At 34.7% G+C, this 18,574-nt stretch overlaps 1 long non-coding RNA gene across 1 annotated transcript in view; it reads right to left on the bottom strand.

The window, feature by feature from the left end:
- The window catches only part of LOC149422284 (uncharacterized), a 129,181-nt gene that overhangs the window by 79,635 nt on the left and 30,972 nt on the right, over positions 1–18,574 (bottom strand). Inside the window, exon 2 of the long non-coding RNA XR_016302414.1 lies at positions 4,956–5,014. This is a non-coding gene — a long non-coding RNA (uncharacterized LOC149422284). The remainder of the gene's footprint in view (positions 1–4,955; positions 5,015–18,574) is intronic.

Raw genomic sequence — 18,574 nt, 5'->3', positions numbered from 1 at the left:
CCTTCAGCTTCACAACATACCCCAATTGGGGATGCCATGTCTCCAGACGGTTGGGAGCAGTTGGGACTCTTGTGCGAAATGAATAAAAAAATTAATATATTTTATTTAATAAACTTGGAAATATCAATAAAATAGCAAAAGTAATTGGTACTTTATTGTACTATGGTACTTGGGCGGATAAAAGTACATATATGTATATGTGTCGGTAACACCGGTTTAATAAACTTTAGATATAACTAGGATTTGCCTTGAATTTAAGTGTAATTTTCAAATTTGGAACGGTTTTTGTTTGAACAAATTCAGACGAGCGTTAACGTACCTACATATACAATAAAAAAATTGTTTTATTGTCTTTTCAAAATTGGAATTATAATACCCGTCATTTAAACGGGACTGCGTTAGTTTAAAATAAAACAATAACATTGTTTGGATCACTTTTATTTTTTATTGTCTGTACCCCGCCACGCGTTGCCGTGACTCGGTCTACTTGTGCAGATAGAGAAACATTAGCGCGTTTTTCTTTTACGTCCAACAGATGGCGTTTTTTTTTTTTTAAAAATAATTTATCTGTCACAGGTGACATCTATATAATATAGGTATATAAAAACACACGTGTATTCGAATAAACGTTGTAAAGTACTTTCAGAGATTTAAGATTTTGAACAAACGAACATTTACATTTTTATTTATAAAGATACTTCTGGCCGACCAGGTTTCGCATCTGTAGCACATAACAGATGTAAAGATTTAAGTCAACTATTATACTGCCCTGAGGAAGCTATGGTTGTAGCGAAACCTGAATGCAATAAATATACATAAAAGTGATGCAAGGAAAACAATTTAATAAAGGCGCATTAAAATTAACAACTTAATACAATCTGATTTATTATTTCCTAGAATCGGTATTTCTCCCATTGTGCGTGTGCACTGTCGAGAAAAAGCCTGTAACGCTGGTTTGCCGCTCTATGATTTCATAATATTTTCAAACGATTGAAAAAGTATAAGTACTTATTTATCTTAATACTATCCGATGCATTACCCAGTAGGTACAAGGAGTAATAATCGTATGAAACATGCTTCTGTATTGAGATCCGATTCTTCTTGCGCCCCGCTGCGATTGGTCCAGCGTTCAGTATCCAGGGGACCATAAACAAGACGCGAACAGGAACACGGACAGAGAACAATAATAATATTACCATAAACAATAGGCATGTCCGAGAGTTGACTTATGGCCGATGTGGCGCCGTGTGATACCAATCGTGCCGGCTTCTGAAATACGCGGCGCGGTGATGCAACGGAATCGGTACCTGGTGTCTTTTTATCGCATCGAGGCCAATCAAATCATACGAGGCAGTGACGGGGTTCGAACCTAGCCTAGATATTATATTGGTGAGGAGTAATGAAGGGGTGTTAGAGTTTGAACCTAGACGAGATGTTATATTGGTGAGAGGTGATGAAGTAGTGTTAGTAGATGGTATATTGGTCAGGGGTAATGAAGGAGTGTTAGAGTTTGAACCTAGAGGATATGTTATATTGGTGAGAGGTGATGAAGTAGTGTTAGTAGATGGTATATTGGTCAAGGGTAATGAAGGAGTGTTAGATTTTGAACCTAGACGAGATGTTATATTGGTGAGAGGTGATGAAGTAGTGTTAGTAGATGGTATATTAGTAGATGGTCAGGGTTAATAAAGAAGTCTTACATGGAGAAAAATGAGTAAGGCTTGTTTTATCAAGATACTGTTAAAAATGTGACTGTCAGACCATTTCCTTATAATATATTAATCAATCAGAATACATCTGATCACGTGTTTAACGCGGGTGGATTGTCCAGATAAATATCATGGACGAGATGTGAAAGAATTATTATTTTTTTTTACACGTGTTTCGACTTCCTCGTAACACATTCGTGCTTTACTGATAGTTTTTTATGAAAATTGTGAATTAATTCGTAATAGGCCCGCAGTCACATTTTTAACAGGAAAACGAATAATTTGACCAGATTTTTAATAAATTAACAATATTTCATACCAGTAAGTTTACTCCGTGTGGGGTTTGAACCTAGTCAAGATGATATATTGGTGAGAGGTAATGAAGTAGTGTTATGGTTCGCACCTAGCCTAGACATTATATTGAGGTGAGAGGTAATGGACACTGTATCTGAGAGAGGTTTGAGTAACTGAAAAAATATAAATAGTGAGGCAATTGGACCTAGCCTAGTTATTATAATATATTAGTAGAGTTTAAGTGATTGACAAATCAAATTAGGTTGGGAAATGGTTGTAACAAACGTCGATTTCGTTTTCGTTTTCGATTCGAAACCATATTGGTTAAAGTTACGAGTAATAAGTTGAGGTTGAGAGATGGTAACGAGGTGATGGGTTTGAGTTATTAAACAAATCATCTAATTTAAAGGAATGATTATAGTACCTATTTCAGATATCATATTGGCGAGAGAAATGTAGGGAGTCTTAAAGTGTTTGAGAGACTTTGCAAATGATATAAAACAGTGGAAGATTGAACCTATCTTAGATATAATATTGCTTAGAGTTATTGAAGGGATAAGAGCTGATGAAGAACTGAGGAGTCAGAAACTCCATAAACTACATATGAGAAGTAGTAAAAAGACTGGCCATTTATTATGTGATGTGGGTGATATACACGGGGAGTTGGTAATGGCAGTAGTAGTATAATTTTTTTTATTTCCCAATCAAAAATCGGCAGAGCCTTTACTACGCGTGAATGTAAAAACATCGATCTACCGCTGAATTATGTTCTAGAGAATAAATAAGAAAATTCCTGCACATGCAATAATGTTCTTGAAAATGCACACTGCAATTGGACACTCCGTCGAATAATAATAAACAAAGACAGAAATAATTCAGTTTGACTATGAAATATTTTCGGTTCTTTCTGCGTTATGGCATAATTTGATTCCTGCTTGCAAAATTGTTGGATTGGGTCGGTACGGGTTGAAAGGAATCCGCGATAGTCGAAGGAGATAGTAAAGTTACTACGGGGGGATTCCGCGGTCGAAATATATAAAGATTTCCATTGTGAAGACGTCTCAATATCTCCTGTTCAAACCCCACATTCATTTTTGTTCGCAGTAAATACACACGTCGAAGAATTTAAATAATGCAAAGCAAGATTGCAAGATGAAGAGAGAGCGATGCTCAGGACTCTTAACAAAGGAAAATTCACAGCAGAGCTAGTTAAATACATATTATGTAAATACAAGATAGATGACCAAACGATAAAGATAAATAAATACAAGTAACCAGAAAGTACAAGATATTTAATTTTCTTTTATCCGGACCCTACAAATAATTTTTTGAATTTTTTCAAGGTTCTTTGCGGAAGCCTCAACAATTTTTTGATTTTACACAATTCAAAATAAGATTTTTTTACTTTTGAACAGCAATATCTCCTCCAAGTTTATGATTGATTGTAAAAAGCATTTTTAATATTTGAAATTTATGTTAGTCACTATTGTAGAATCGTCTGTATGTTTCTTTGCTCTCATTTAGTGTATTTTTTATAAACTAGTTTGTTTCTTCGATGTAACTGCACGTCTACTACTTTCAACCTAGAAGGTAAACATTATTTGTAAGAAACATTAATGCAACAATATTGTTCTTTCAATATATTATTTTGGGTTATTTTCATTATTTTATAAAGTTATTAACATCAACACAGGCTAGTCCTGGTGAGGTGAAAAATTGAATAATGATAGCATGTGAAGAAACAATAAACAAACAAACAAAAATTAAAGAGAAAATCTGAACTTTATATGGCAAAGATCCCTCAATGAGTGAAAACCAAAATGATAATTTCAAAAATATATATATTAGAGATAAGAAGTGAACAGAAAAAGTATCACCTCTCTACTTCGAAAAATGTTTAAGAAAGCATAATTTCGGAAGAATCAGAAAGAACACAGGTAATAAATTTAAGCAGAATGTGCAAAACAGGTAAACTTAGGATTAGAGTGATGATAAACACTACTCAGAGATTTACATAATAATTGGTATCCTTACTTATAAACAGAAATCTGTTTGTCTGAAGCTGTGAAAAAATTATTAAACCGTAAGCTCTGGCATCATAATATTTACATAACTTTGCAAATTTTGATTATTTAGTTCAACGCAGCAACTTAGAGATTGTGATGTAGTTTCCTTCGCGAACAATGGAGATTTGATAAATGTAACAAAAAATAAGGCAAGATGCAGTTTTTTTGGATTAAGAAATAAATAAAAAAAAATTAAAAAACTTACAAAATTTTAAAATTGGGTAAGTATCTTTTATAAAAAAATATAAATCAATTTTTTGAAAGCCTGATTAAATGACGGTGCAAATAAATAAATGATAATATTTTTTGTTTATTTCAGCTGAACATAGCGGTGAGTGCAATACTCTGTCTGCCATATAAAAACGTTAAAAACATTTCCATCATGAGCTACATATAACTTTGAAATATTAATTCCACTGATGACAAATTATACAATTTCTATTTATATAAAGAAGAGTGCTCTGATCTCAAATCTACAGTTTTATTCCGAGATTGATGAAATTTTGCACACATTACTTTCAAAACAAGACGAATTGGAATCTACAAGAGACTTCGAAAACCACCTCCATCCCCTTTTCCCACCCCCCTCAAAGCAGAATTTTGATAATTCTTGGTGAAATTTTAAACACTTGACGTTCAAAACAATAGGAAAATTGATGTCTACATCTGATTCCAAAAAACTCAGAGACTTTAGCTAGTGCGATGTATTATTTGGTGAATTTGGTCCAATTCTCAGGCATCAACACCACATGATCAAAAGTCACCTTTTTTGTTAATCAAATCAAAATCTTAGATGAAATCGAGAAGTCAAGCCACTTTCCAAAAAAACACGGTTCCAGAAAATTTATAGCAATTACCAATAAAATATCGAAAATGGGGTTCCTACCTTAGTTAATTACAGAAGACGACCCAAACCTAATTTTGAGTTTTGTGGTTGACAGAAATCTGAAATAAAAATGAAAGCGTTAATACACAATAATATATTTTTTAGAATGCCGTTATTTCATACCTATTTATAACATTATTATAACTTTCAAAGCTGTTTTATTGTGATCAATCGATAAAACATGTAAATTGCAGTTTTAGGAATTCGCAGCCGATCGTAATCTCGAATAAAATACAAATAAAAATAGAAAGTAAAGCCACGCTTAGCTATCAAAGGAATGCAAACAAATATTTTAATCGGTTGAAATTTATGACTTGTCACCGCACACAAATGTGACTAAAATTTGAAATGAAGCCGCATTAGAAACAAACGAGGTGGCGCTAATAAAAGAAGTGTAGTATGCATTTGCATTTTTTACCGATTTTTCAAAACAAAATATTCAAAAAGGTGAAGCATGTTTTATTTAAAAATAAATATATCTATTCCATACAATACATGTAATCAATGACGTTACAATACATCTAGGCTTGCTATTGTCTCACAAACTCAAGATAAAATATGGCAAGTAAGAAACACTCTTATATAGGGTTTTCCAATAAGAGGTGTTATTTTGAAAAGCCCGCTATTTCGGTAGATGTTACTTTTGAAGCTGTAATTTTTTGACATTTGACAAGTAGAAACTACGCCATTAATAAAAATGGAAAGATACACGCTTCAACAACGCATTGAAATTATTAAAATTCACAAGTGAATCAAATGCAAATCATATTGAGTGATGAGGCCCATTTCCACCTCGGTGGCTTCGTCAACAAGCAAAATTGTCGCATCTGGGGCTCGGAAAACCCAAGAGTTATTGCTGAAAAGCCTCTCTATCCTCAACGTGTGTCTGTTTGGTGCGGTTTATGGTCCGGCGAAGTCATTGGACCTTACTTTTTAGAAAATGAGGCTGGAACAACAGTTACGGAGAATGGATTGCGCTATCGAGAGATGGTTAATGATTTTTTATGGCCGGAATTGAATTGATCTCTACAACGTTTACTTTCAACAAGACGACGCTACGTGCCACACAAGCAACGAAACCATTGATCTTTTACGATTGAATATCAAAATAACACCTCTTATTGGAAAACCCTGTACTTCCATTAAATTCTTAATTCAAACGTTGTTCATGTATGACAAATATTGACGACATTCAAAGAATATGTGTGTATGAACGAAATTAACGATAGCGGTTGGCGTTTTCGTATTTGCGTCGAACACTACATTATAAATCACAGGCGTGACTGAAATAACAAGATATGCCTACTCGCTTACACTATCAGATAAATACGAAATACTATATGAGACGACCTACTGCTATTATATTGTACTTCTTATACTTATGTGTTGCTACGATCGCTATCTCACTTTGTCTAATGGCACTGGAAATCTTCGGGAAGCAATCTAAATATTTTTTTAAATAAAAAATTTATAAAATAATTTGTGTGTATTTACGAATGAAATCTTATTTCTTGGTTTTTACTAATGTTTGCAAAATAATGAATCATCACACACGAGGGCATGTTAGACGTTTATGATGAAATTTACTTAAAGGTAGCACACGACCTTAGCGTGACGCGTAGCAGTTTGGTAGTAAAACTACGAAATCGAAAGCACTACATTTGTCTTGCTTTTGGCTTGCTACTTTAAGATTTCTACAGGGCGTCTATATTGTACTGTCATTGCATGTAATGGAATTATAATTATGTAATAAGTTAAATTAAATTATAAATCAGTACAGGTTCTCCTATTGAGAGTTCTTCCCTTTAAAAATCATTGAATAGTATAATTATTGTAGGATTTGTGAAGCTGAATGTATTTATGAAATGTAATGAACGTAGGTCGGAGGCTATGGAATAATACTAAACGTCTGTCCCTAATGAATGTACAACACGAACGCTATACTTATTCGTAATTTTTAAATTTGCCAAATTAAAGAAAATTTATGTATAAATTCACCCTCCCTCTCTCCATTATTAGAAATGATGGCCTAGAACAACCTTGAAGGGTGAAAGCCAGAAACATTTGTAAAAAAACGTAGGATATAAACGGTTTAAGTAAGAGAGCCTCTTTCATTTTAACCGTTATTTATTTATTTATTTATTAACGGACATCGTCCAAATTACAAAATAATAACACGAATAAAGTAAAAAGAAAAATACAGGGGTAGACAAAGGTACATGAAAGCAAAGACATATGGTAGATATAATATAAGAAAATAAAGTGACAAGTCGAATCAAGTCAAGAATACGCCGTGGGTCAGGACCACAGGACACTTATAATATTCCGTCACTTGTTTAGCGACTGGCAAAAATCATTTAGACTTATCCCAAAAAAGTTAAGGTTTTGACTTGAGCTGACCAGTCTACACATTCTGGACAATGGTGAATAATATCCATAATTTGTCGAATGATGGTTGAGGAAGAGCAGTTCATTATTTCTGAGTCTTTGCGAGGGGATATTGAAGGGAATGAGTTGCAGTAGAGTAGGTGAATCAATAATACCATTTATAATTTTGAAGAGGCAAATGAGGTCATTTCTTTCCCGACGGACTACCAAAGGAGAGAGGTTTAGAGTTAGTTCAATTTCATCATATGAGTATTTGCCTTTTTCTAAACCTAGCCTCCTAGCAATCCCTCTTAAGAACCGATGTTGAACAACATTCAATGCGTCGAATGTGGACAGCATAAAAGGAGACCAAATAACACAAGCATATTCAAGATGGGGGCGAACCAAGGAGCAGTAAAGAGTTCTAAGGGTATTTACGTTTTTGAAGTCCGAAGTGATTCTAGAGACGAAACCAAATAGTTTGAGGGATTTATTAACGATTTCAGTTATGTGATCCAGCTGTACTTGAAATATTATACTGATTCTATCATGCTAGGTATAAAGAGAATAGAATAAGGTATATAGGGTGGGTAGGAATCTAAGGCCCAATGTGTTCAGGAATGGCGGACGTATGAATCCATCCCTCCCACTGCGGTGCAAGGCGATGGGTCGAGAGAGTCCTGCTGAATAAGTCGAAAGGTCTCCCTCAACCATTCTCTCCCGATCCAGGCGGGCAAACGCATCCACCGCCAAGATCTAGACAAAACTTATCCCATGAACCAAGCCCCCTGCTAAGTTACCAAACGTAGTAAACCACTTGGGATGACCTGTTGAGGAGTGTTGGTTATCATTTAATTGGATCCCATGGCAGCGGAACCCATAAATGTTGAAAATCTTAAATAACATTCACCGCACGCCACTGGATATATGTCCATTATTGCTATGAATTGAAATACTAGTATATCAGAATGAAATATTATAATTAACATGTTGTATAAAAAAGGCTTTTAATTATAGTAATCGTCGATTAATTAATTATTACACACGTTAATGAGTAAGCAAAAAAACATGAGTTATATTGTACTCCTTGCCTAATGGATAAGCGTTTAAGTGCTTTCGATAATGTTTTGAAACTTAAACGTTTTCTATAAATAAACTAGGTATACAGGTATTAAAAACAAAATAATATCTTATAGGAGATTTACTCGAGATTGTGGTATATACCAGGTGTGTTAAACCCACCGCCCTCGACGGCCAGAAATGCGGCTCAAAAAATTCTAAGATTGCATCGTAAGCTTTTAAGTAAGCTTCAACGAAAATATGTTTTTAAAACCCAAAAAGACCCATGACACAGCATTTTTGAAACATATACATTATTAACTAAACATACACTTCAAATTACACCAAATCCATTAAATTTCAAAAATCAACTCACTTTATACACGACGATTAATTTTTGATTAAATTTTGTTTTTTAAAATTCTGAATAATGGCCTGCACTCGTCAGAGCTTACCAAATTTAATAAAAATTCTACCAGTTTATTTAATTTGCTCACTTGTAGAACCAACATCAGAATAAATTCTCAAATTCCCGGTAATGTGCGCAATATAACACATAATGTAACAATAACCTTCAGAAATATCGAACAGAAGTAACGCGTACGATGGTAAATTAATACTTGAGTATGAAATATATCGTGAGCATCTCTAATCCTTATCCTATATTCCTCTTCCTTCTGACTTACCTAAAATTAGTTTCAAGACACAATAAAACTCTATCTTAAAGCAACTTTAGCATTTTTTGAGCATTTCAAACTTCAATTAACTATGTATTCTGTATTATTATTCTTACAAATACATGTAAATACTTATTGTTTCTTACAAATACATAAATAAATCTCCCAAGATTGTAAAGCTTCATTACAGAATTGAATCAAATAAAATCGGTTTATATCCCCCCCCCCCCCTTAGCCGCCGGATAACATTACAAATATCCAAATGGCGCTTGGCAGCAAAAAGGTTCACCACCACTGGTTGAAAGCAATGCTCTGAAGTTGTTAAAATTAAAGATTGCACAATGATTTTTACATCAATTTCTATGTTCTGTTGTCTGTTGAAAGTGTTGTCACCTAGCTCTTGAATATTTATAGAAAAAAAATTGTTGAATAAATTTGGTTTGCGGTCCCTAAAATAGTAACACCATTAAGACTTATTGTGTGAATGAAGATATGTGATATTTAGACCAGTGAGCAATCGCCTGGGCCATTTGGATACGGGTCCCGAGACATTCAAATGTTTAAAAAATCAACCCGTTAAAAACATTTTTGTTTACTATAATATTTTAAAAATCTTTGAAAATTTAAAACAAAAAAAATTGAGGATTGAACCGAACCAAATCCTGATTGGATAAGACCGACATTTATTGCGTATATTAACTGCTGTAATGTCATCGAATTTCAGAGAAATGCATAATATCTCCGCGCGTACGTGCGTGACTGTCACCAATGAATTATCATCGACAACGAGTATATCTGCCGAGTTTCAGTTAGATCGAATATCGGGAAGTGGGCTAATTTTCATTTCCTGCATTCGTTCAAGAAAACAAAAGTGAAATTCAAATATTTAGTAAAAAATAAACGCCCGGGTTACCGTCAATCAAATAAAATCTATTATCCTTCATATCCTTGCAAAGATATTAGAAGAACGAGATATGCTATGTTAGCCGCCGGACCGTAGCCGGAGTACTACCTAATTAGGGTACTTTGAACGGTATCGGGACGTGTACGTACAGAAATCTGTTCTATGTATTAGTGCGGATACCTTAGCGCAAGCGAAGGTGTGCAGTAGTATTGGTGAACAAAACCGGCGACACTCGGCAAAACAATTCCACTCAGTACGAACTGCGCATAGCACATCTCGTTCTTCTAATATCTTTGTATCCTTGTGTGTCACTCAACTTCGTTCTCACACGCGCTGAAAACATAAACCGAGAAAAGCGCGATGTGGTTGGACTGTGTCTGAAGCAATGTCAATTCTCACTTACTTCGGGTGAAAATCATTTGAACGGATAATCAATTTCGGTTTTATTAATTCCAGCCTAGATCACGCTTCTAGGGATTTTTTGTTCAGTGCACTGTTCGAAATTGAGTATTCTATTACACTTATCTGTCAAAGTGTTCGCACTGGCATCACAAGTTTGTCCGAATGGATTTGGGTGTTCGATGTTTGGTATTGATGAACACATAAAGACACCTCTGTGGACCAACACCGCCAACACATTTCATTAAGTTACCTACATTTAATAGAAATATCCCGTTTCTTGGGATTAAGCCCATCGCAGCCGTACACAGTGTCCGGAAACGGCTGGTCAACGGCTAAAAGTCATCCACACCAGCTACCAAATCATTTTAAAAGTATTACGAATTCTCGAGATATAATTCAAGATATAACAACAAATTAAAAAAATAAATAAAACGGAAATATTGCTCTGCTACAATAGAATAAAGAAGAACACAAGAATTATGGGCGATTTTGTAAACTAAATATCTGACCATATTTTGCTTCAATTTTATACGCAGAAAGGTGTTTCACCATCATTATTTATTTATTTTATTTTTTATTTATTTATTTATTTATTTAACGCCCAGAGGGCTTTTACATGTGGGTGGTACAAATTTAATGACAGTTTTGAAACATAAGAAAGAAAAGAAAGAAATAATAAAAATAAAATTACATAAGTATATGCGAGAAACAAAATTAAAAATATCAAGAACATAAATTAAAAAATACAGCGATTTGACTGGTTTACAAAAATATAACTTCCATTTAGGAATAGTATTGAAATAGGTCTTTTACATAATCCACAAAATTCGCAAAGTTAATGTTAAATATATCGACATCACCTAAGTATTGGTTTCCCATAGTGTGAAACCGTTGTATTGGGGAGTTCGCAATGTAATTTCGCTTATGTGTGTTGCAGTGGAATAGTGTATTTTGTCGTGTTGTTATTGTAGGTATTCGTAAGTTTATGAGTTGCAGAAGTTCGCAACAGTCGAATTTAGAGTTTAGAATCTTGAATAAAAAAGTTAAATCGTTTATTTTACGCCTGTCTTCCAATGTGTGTATTTTTAGAGTGTTTAATAAGAAATGATATTGTAAGTCTTCTAGTGGGATATTTAATTTAAAATTTATAAAACGCAGAAATTTTTTTTGTATTCGCTCAATGTTATTAATGTGAATTTTGTAAGAGGGAGACCAAACTACTGAGTTATATTCAATTATGCTTCTAACTAGAGATATGTATAACAGTTTAATGGCTTGTATGGAGTTAAAGTTTTTAGTTGTTCTTAATACGAAGCCTAGTGTTTTCATGCCTTTGTTTACAATTTGGTGGATATGATTGGCGAAACTTAGTTTTTCATCCAAAATAATTCCGAGATCTCTCATTTCCGTGACTCTTTCTAAAGCTGTATTGTTAATGGAATATTCAAATAAAACAGGATTTTTATTTCTGCAGAAAGTCAGGGTTTTGCATTTGTCTACATTTAAAAACAGATTATTTTGTACGCACCAATCTTTAAACTTATTAATATTTGATTGTAGTATTATATTATTATTATATATATTATTATTATGAAATTGAAATAGATGGTGATATAATATATACGATGTCAGGCAAGTGTAATAGAGACAGAGTGCTTGCTAAATGAGCTAGATCCAAATTTATTTTAAATAAATTTACTAAGTAATTAATCTTAATGGAAGTCATTTCTGACCAAGAGGCGATTGAAATAGGATGTAATATATCCATTGTAAATAATAAAGCGATTTGGTTACTTAGCAGGGTGAGGTCTGTCCAGAGTGTCCAGGCTTAGTGTGGCGGGCCGGATCTGTAGAGGCCTATTTAGGGAGACCCTTTGACCTCTCCAGCCGGACTCCCTCGACCCAACGCCTTGCACCGCAGTGGGAGGGATGGATACATACATTCCATATTCCTGGACACATCGAACCCCAGATTTCTACCCACCCCTCATACCTTTTTCTTTCTCAGAATTTCCTGTCCTTCCTTTACTTAGAAAGACCTCCACACGGAATCCACAAACATGACATAAGTCCCAAGGGAAATTTTTTACTAAAAAAATTATTTTAAGCTAATATTAAAAAAGGGTAAACTTAAAATTGTTTATAAAAAGTTCATAAACTGCTCGTTCATAGATGGTGCTAATTCAATAATTTTAGAAAAAATACTTTTTTGCAAATTGTGCTTGAAAATATTTAGATGAATAATTGTTTGTTTGTGCCTATACGAACGGTGTATAAATATAAATAGATAGTTTTGTACGTATAACAACTCTATTATTTCAAGAGAGGCTTATTACAATATCAAATTCTCCGAATAATGGTAACTCGAGACTTCCTGGGTTGTTCTTTGTTCATTCATCTAAAACCAACTATTTTATTTATTCCCCAGTCCAAAGGCTAGATAGGCTTGGAAATAAATTCAATTTCGTTGATATTTTCATTTATTCCATACTAAAATTTAAATCAGAAATTTCTAACATTTTTTTTCGCTAACATTATTATATTATATTAGCTGTATCCCGCCACGCGTTGCTGTTGCTCAGTCTGTCGGTGCAGATAGAGAAACAACAGCGCATGTTGATTGTACGTGCAACAGATGGCGCTGTTTTTTAAAAATGAATTTTTTACCTGTCACATCTATAAAATACACGCGAATTCGAATGTCAAAATTTCAAAGCAATCGGTGAATTTTTCGGAGATTTGAGATTTTGAGCAAACGAACAATTAAAATTTTATTTCTATGGCTAATCTGTAACCTCCTTTTTTATGAAAATATTTGACTTATAATTCACTTTTTCTTTTATTTTGATTTTTATTATTTACTGGCAGGTATTAATGCCTTTTTTCACTGTTCGCTCTTTTTTGTATTTGTTGTATTGATGTGTATTACGTTTATTAATTTTTGATGCTATATTTTGATTCTATGCTCATGATGCCATAAAAATTATTATTTATTTTATTATTATCATGTTAATTTTAATGCACTATGTGACCGACGGGAGTCAATAAATGAATAAAATATTGGATAGAATAATCAATACATTGCGAATGTACGGGTGCAAACAAATAAATCATCTTGATATTTTAAAACATAATTAAATTAACGCCATCGATGAAAGATTCTATACCTTTAACGCAAAAACTTTGATTCGATTGTGATGAACTAGATCTCTAGTAACCCGATTATACCACAGATTCCTGGACAACATGGACGTCCACAATAAGCAGTACGTTTATGGCTTGATCTGAGTGGCACCGTTCAAGACACAAGCCTTCAAGATGGTCCACGACTCAACCTTCATCCGTCGGAGCTTCTCGACACTTGACAGGGTTTCCGTGGCGAACTGGAAATGTTTCTGATAGACGTCAGGGTAGCCCATTCACCGCGAGACGCTATACACTATGCACGCCGGACAGGCATCGCAGACAACAACAAAAGGTTTTATCGCATGAACTGACCGTTGCGCGTTGATCAGAGGTGGGGAATCATTGGTGAGACATTTCTGAGTGGTTCTCACGAACTAACTCTATTTAGAATTAGGTACAAATCTAAAAAAGTATGATTAATATGCAGGAATATCTCATTCAAGAATCGGGGTTGTGATGTTTTGGACATCCACAAAAATAAACGATAAATAATAAAATAACGTGCTCTAAAAATTTTTTGTTTAAACAACGACGGAAGATTTATTGACAGACAGGCCTTGAGTAAACAGATTCCCACGGGAAAGGAGAGACCGGAGGACAGTCGAGTTTGGAACTTGAGCGCGTTGACAGCTCCATGAAATCTATACAAATGAGAAGTGTTGTGTGAAATTGCAGTGAATTAGTGGATTCAGTTGGTGTTAATAGTATTGTGGAATTTTGAACTAAAGTGAAATATTATTGAACCGGTTTTGTGCGAAGTGAAAGTGGTTGGACTCAGTGAGAGAACAATTAATAATAATGACAATAATAATAATTGGATAATTTGTAGAGCGCCGTTTTGTAAAAACCCACCTCAGGGGCGCCAGGTGTTGTGCAATCGCGATTGTGTTATAAAGTTGTGTTGATTTAAACGTGATTTCGTATACAGTTTGAACTAGATTGCTTGTCTTAAAAACATGAAAATAATAAAAATATTGATTGCGTTTTAAAATAGAGTGAATGTACTTAAAGGCAGGAAGTGTTTAATCGGGCTAAGTTATTGATTTGGCGAGATGGCATTCTATCCACGGAGACCGAAAACCAGAGAATCAAATAGATTATTAACTGTGGGTTCGAATCCTAACAGATTAGGGAGGTACAATTTTATTTACAGGAATATTTAATTACCCTTTTATAAGCGTAGGGAGGAGGTCGAAAATTAAAGTGATTTAGCTATATAGTGTAACCAGGTAAGTTTCACACGAGGATTTGGAGGTGACTAACAGGGTGAGTTTTTTTATATTATTTATTAAATTTCAGAGGACCCTTTTAATAATAGGATACAACCGAGGTACAGGAACCGAGTTTGCAACGCCTGCAACCCAAATAATCTTCCCATAAGAAGGGATATGCTAGACGCATTGTCAATCAGCTGTGAGCGAGAGACGAGTCAACGACCTTTTCATATATAGGACAAGACGCAGGTACAGTCAGTCAAAGGGGGAAGTTTTGCTAGCGTATGCCGTCCCAAATTGAAAGCGATCGGATGCAACCAGACGGAACAAAATGAAAACTTTTCTTCTGTTATTTGACTTTCTAATTTAATACCTTTCATCTATTGTTTGACTTCCTAAGTTACGAATTGGGATGCACAAAAACAAATCTAAAGTCGAAAGAGGGAGATGGTAATCTCCGAAATAAAACTACCAACCGAACAACTTTTCTCAACAGGTATCTTTCGAGAGGTAGGCGGCCTCTTTAAATTAAATGCAAAAAATCAAACCAATTATCCGTTTATACCTTACCTGAGAGGATAGGTATTCAGTAGAAGTTACCCATACCTAATACACGAGGATGCTAGTAACCTCATAAAATAAATACTGGAACCAAATATTAAAATACAGACAGTCCTCATCCCAAATTTGGCATATCGAGTAGACCTTACATATATCTCACATGATAATTGGCTGAATGGGTAGGCACACAACCTATCGTTAATAAGCAGGCAGAATGTCGACAAGATCGTCGTGTGTTATATGTGTATTGACCTAGAAAGGGATGTAAATCCCCGACGACGTGGGAGTTACAACGTTTTCTAGAGGTGGCACGTAACTTAGGACCTTACGTGTCACATTTTCGCGACTAGATTCGTGATAAAGGGATGTTATGGTTTTCCCCTTCTACACTCAGTAAAGTAGTTTATCCTGGAGGTGTTTGAGATTGGGGCAATTCTGAAATTGGTGAAGAGACCTGGTTTTCTTTATTCTGGCGTGAAGGTTGCCGATTTGGAACAAGGGGAGACCCGGCCGGTTGTGATATCCAGACACGCAGATATCGATCGCCTTGCTCAAATTATCATCCATCAGTTTTGTTTGGTAAGCGGAGGAGCCAATCTTAACTTGAAAAAAATTCATTTCCTTTCCTCTCCTTCCCCTCCCAAAATATATACATGGATGGCGCCGACAACTAACACCATAAATTTATCGTATGTATATCACATATATAAAATCTAACACTTTATTATATTCACATTACCCTACGATAGGTAGAATCGAGTAGCTAGGGGGGGGTGAGCAGGCGACTTAGAAGATAAGGTTTATGAAATGGTTTTTGAAAAACAGCGGTAATGGATTCAACTCACTCTATCTCAAAAGAACCAAGGGATACCACACAAAACATAAATAACTAGGTTTCTAAACCGAGAAACAAAAACCCAACACAACGTTCGGTGAAGCCTTTTTATACTGAACCGTCACGTGAAATGAGTACGTTCAAGGTCGTACGTCACGTAGACAAACTAGGTTGTACACACTTGAAGGGGTGTGTAATAAAGAAAAGACGGCAGGGAGGACCTTCCTACCTCGGATATATATATAACCAAAGCCTTATGGAAAAGTTACCTACGGGACTTAAGGAAAATGTATCGTAGAAAGAAGAGAAGGAAAAGTTTGAAGTAGAAAGGGCAGATCATTACATCTGATGCCGCAAACCAGGAGAGATAGATATACAAGCTGGTTTGAATTCATTACTGTTGTTGAAAAAAAAAAATGGATTTCATAAACCTTATTAATTCACATTAACAGCAAAAGAAATGGTACCTATCGTCAAAAATGATAACAGAGACATCGTACTTCAAAGGCAAAATAGAATAAACAGACAGACCCGGAAAACATTGAATTCATTGTGACGACAAAAAACATCTAAAATGTTCATAAACAACGAAGCCAAAGGATAAACAAACATCGAAATCGGATTAATTATAACACAAGAATAAGATAGCTGGGACAAATCTAAAATAAACATTGCATTCAGATATCGTGAAGTATATGGCATATTTTATACCGTTGATATTTGAATAAATGTAAACAATTATTGTTTATTCCAGATCTAAAAGGCAGAGAATGTTTAAGACATAAATAATAAAAGACAGACAAAACCATCGGATCACCGCCGAGGACACAAAATAAAAACAAATCAACATGAAAATAAATAACACTCGAACATAATACAAATAACGTATTGAGGTGAAACAACACTGTTTAAACAAATAACTCAGAGTTTAAAAATAAACAAGTGTGACATGACATATTGAATTTCTACCCATAGAGACACAAAAACACTTGAAAAGCTGAGGGCGGAAAAAAAACTCACCAGTAGAACAAGCCGATAATCACGGGAACCAAAAAAATAAACAGATGCTAGGTTAGAAACGAAGAACAGGGGCGCTCAACATTTTGGAAGAATTAAAATAAAATTTAAAAATAAAAATAAAAAATAAATACAGAGGTATTCGAGAAACGTAAATTACCTATAGTTATTTCTAATCCCATCGACTAACACGAGGAAGCGAGATTACCCGTTGGGCTTAGAACTAAAGGGAGGCTGTGATGTTTTGGACATCCACAAAAATAAACGATAAATAATAAAATAACGTGCTCTAAAAATTTTTTGTTTAAACAACGACGGAAGATTTATTGACAGACAGGCCTTGAGTAAACAGATTCCCACGGGAAAGGAGAGACCGGAGGACAGTCGAGTTTGGAACTTGAGCGCGTTGACAGCTCCATGAAATCTATACAAATGAGAAGTGTTGTGTGAAATTGCAGTGAATTAGTGGATTCAGTTGGTGTTAATAGTATTGTGGAATTTTGAACTAAAGTGAAATATTATTGAACCGGTTTTGTGCGAAGTGAAAGTGGTTGGACTCAGTGAGAGAACAATTAATAATAATGACAATAATAATAATTGGATAATTTGTAGAGCGCCGTTTTGTAAAAACCCACCTCAGGGGCGCCAGGTGTTGTGCAATCGCGATTGTGTTATAAAGTTGTGTTGATTTAAACGTGATTTCGTATACAGTTTGAACTAGATTGCTTGTCTTAAAAACATGAAAATAATAAAAATATTGATTGCGTTTTAAAATAGAGTGAATGTACTTAAAGGCAGGAAGTGTTTAATCGGGCTAAGTTATTGATTTGGCGAGATGGCATTCTATCCACGGAGACCGAAAACCAGAGAATCAAATAGATTATTAACTGTGGGTTCGAATCCTAACAGATTAGGGAGGTACAATTTTATTTACAGGAATATTTAATTACCCTTTTATAAGCGTAGGGAGGAGGTCGAAAATTAAAGTGATTTAGCTATATAGTGTAACCAGGTAAGTTTCACACGAGGATTTGGAGGTGACTAACAGGGTGAGTTTTTTTATATTATTTATTAAATTTCAGAGGACCCTTTTAATAATAGGATACAACCGAGGTACAGGAACCGAGTTTGCAACGCCTGCAACCCAAATAATCTTCCCATAAGAAGGGATATGCTAGACGCATTGTCAATCAGCTGTGAGCGAGAGACGAGTCAACGACCTTTTCATATATAGGACAAGACGCAGGTACAGTCAGTCAAAGGGGGAAGTTTTGCTAGCGTATGCCGTCCCAAATTGAAAGCGATCGGATGCAACCAGACGGAACAAAATGAAAACTTTTCTTCTGTTATTTGACTTTCTAATTTAATACCTTTCATCTATTGTTTGACTTCCTAAG

This window comes from Hesperophylax consimilis, chromosome 7 (assembly GCF_061612785.1).
Source record: "Hesperophylax consimilis isolate HC1 chromosome 7, BYU_Hcon_1.0, whole genome shotgun sequence".
Taxonomy (NCBI): Eukaryota; Metazoa; Arthropoda; class Insecta; order Trichoptera; family Limnephilidae; genus Hesperophylax; species Hesperophylax consimilis.
The sequence above is the reverse complement of the archived record's forward strand: the minus strand, read 5'-3'. Positions and strand labels throughout refer to the sequence as shown.